The sequence below is a fragment of the Prunus dulcis genome, chromosome 1 (assembly GCF_902201215.1).
Source record: "Prunus dulcis chromosome 1, ALMONDv2, whole genome shotgun sequence".
Lineage (NCBI taxonomy): Eukaryota > Viridiplantae > Streptophyta > Magnoliopsida > Rosales > Rosaceae > Prunus > Prunus dulcis.
Window position 1 is genome coordinate 18,105,920 of NC_047650.1, and position 2,419 is coordinate 18,108,338.

Consider the following 2,419-nt stretch of genomic DNA (forward strand, 5'->3'; position numbering starts at 1 on the left):
AGGTTGAATTCTAAAATTTTTATACTGTTTTTTATAAGGTTTATATTTTCTATAGCTTTTTCTGCTTAAATTTTCTATGAGATCCATATTGTTTAGGTAAATCTATATTTTTACAACTCATGTAAAACTGTTTTCTAATTTGTCCTTTTGCTTTTTATTTGACTACATTCTGATCGTAATATATCATATATATGTTGTATTCTTGCTCCTATAGATACATCTAGTTTCCTAGGGTGTTTTTGCCATTCATTCCAAATTCTTTCTCCTATTGGTCCTTTAATTTTTGTCATATAAGTATCTAATAAATTAAGATCATCAATTCTACATATTCTACCTAAATACTTGAAAAAGTCTGAAGTATATTCACTAATATATTGCAAATCACAAATTTATAGTTGTTCTAAATTTCTTATAGCTCTAATTTGTTCTTGTTCATTTCTACCATCTAATCTATTATGATCTAAAAATTCATATTTAATTAATTTAACAAAAGCATCTATATTAAACATTTCTTTTGCTGCTTGATGTTCTCTTGGATTTTTAGTTTTCCATGCTTGGAAATAATAAAAAACCATTCCATCTAAAGTATGTTCAAAGTAATCTAACATGTCTTTATTATTACTAAAATCTAACATTAATGTTGCATGTACACATCCTTTTTCCCATCTTTCTATAGTTTTTTCCCAATCCTATGGGTCTACATGAACTAAATTTAATATATTTCCTGCTAAACTAATTTGTTCAATTCCTTTATAAGGGATTTTATTTTTTCTTATTCCAAATGCTTCTTGTTGAAAAGCATTTCTACCGGTTTCTTCATTATTTTCTCGGTATGGTTCATTGGTTTGTCTAAGATTTTGTTGATCTGTTCTACTTGCAAGGGCTACAAATGGTCCGGTTGAACTATACTGATCTTCTACTGGCATGCATTCTACTTCAATTAACATATTTTGATATTTATTTTCTCCTAAAATATGTTCTAATCTTATATTTAAAATTAAATCTTCCATTTCTTTATCTGATAATCTATGTAATCCTAAATCATAAGTTCTATATTTTTCTATATATTCTTCATCATCTAAATTATCTATGTCATCTATGAGTTTATCAACTATATTATCAAAATTATGCTCAATCATATTTATTTCTAAATTATCAAATGTCACGTGTATTTCTTCATCTAATTCACTTTCTGAGTCTTCTATATCATTTATTGGTTTATAATTAGTAAATCTTACAATTGTTTCACCTATATGATTTTCAAAAATTTGTGCTTTATCAAGTTGTTTATTTTTTGCTACTTGTAAATTGGGTAAAATCCATTCTGTTCATTCTAAAAGTTATTATCTACTGGTTTTGCTTCTATCATATTAACATGTTTACTACCAAAAGTTTATACTAAAATTTGAAATTCTACATTAAATTTATAGTTATAGTTATTTGAAAATTTTCTTACATACATAAGACTAATACTAAAATTTTTGTATTCTCTATTCATATTATAATTTTTTGTTCTTATGCTAATTTCAATATGTTTACTAAATTCTCTAATATTCATGACATACATCCCATGACAGCTAGGTTTGTGCTAAGATCTACTTCTGTTGTGGCAATAGCTGTTGCTGATGGTTATCCCATCTATCATCATATATGTATACTAATGTTTTAGTTCCTACTTGTGCTCTTGTGAGTTCAGCTATTCCTATTATAATTGTTCCTATATGAATTTGTTGATAGTGTGAATTTTTAAGATGTTCTATTGTTGTGTTACTAAGAAATTAAGAGTTACTTCTTTATTTATACAACTTACTTCATGTTGACTAATGCTACTTACAATATTATGTTTATTTTCAAATCTTCCTAATTGCTATAAATTATATTTATTTTTCTGAGATTTTTCAAAATATTTTCTAGGAAATTCTTGTGCTTCTTGTTCACTAGGGTATATATCTTATGTTCTAACTATTTCTTTCCTTTTCTCCTAAAGAGTTCCATTTGCTATTATCAAATAGATTTATTCAACTTTTTCCTTTATGAGGATTATTTCCTTAAATTTTCTAATTTATCAACTATTGGGTAGTGTAGAAATAGTATTGTGCACTACTTGATTAATTTTTGTTATTTGTTCTTCTAATTGATCTACTTTTTCAGCTAGATTTAAAATTAGTTGGATAATTAAATTATTTTGTGTTATGGGGATATTACTACTCATTATCTAGTTTACCAACTTCTTTTAGTGCATTGATATATTTATTATTAATTTTAGAATATGTCATTAAACTAAAAGTCTGTCTATTTTATTATGTAACTTTTCTACTTGTTCAGTTAATGTTTTTTGTGCTAATTATTGTAAATGCATGAGTTGGTGGATGACCATCATACCTCTTAGCCTTCCACCCTTTTTAATTCTATGTAACTT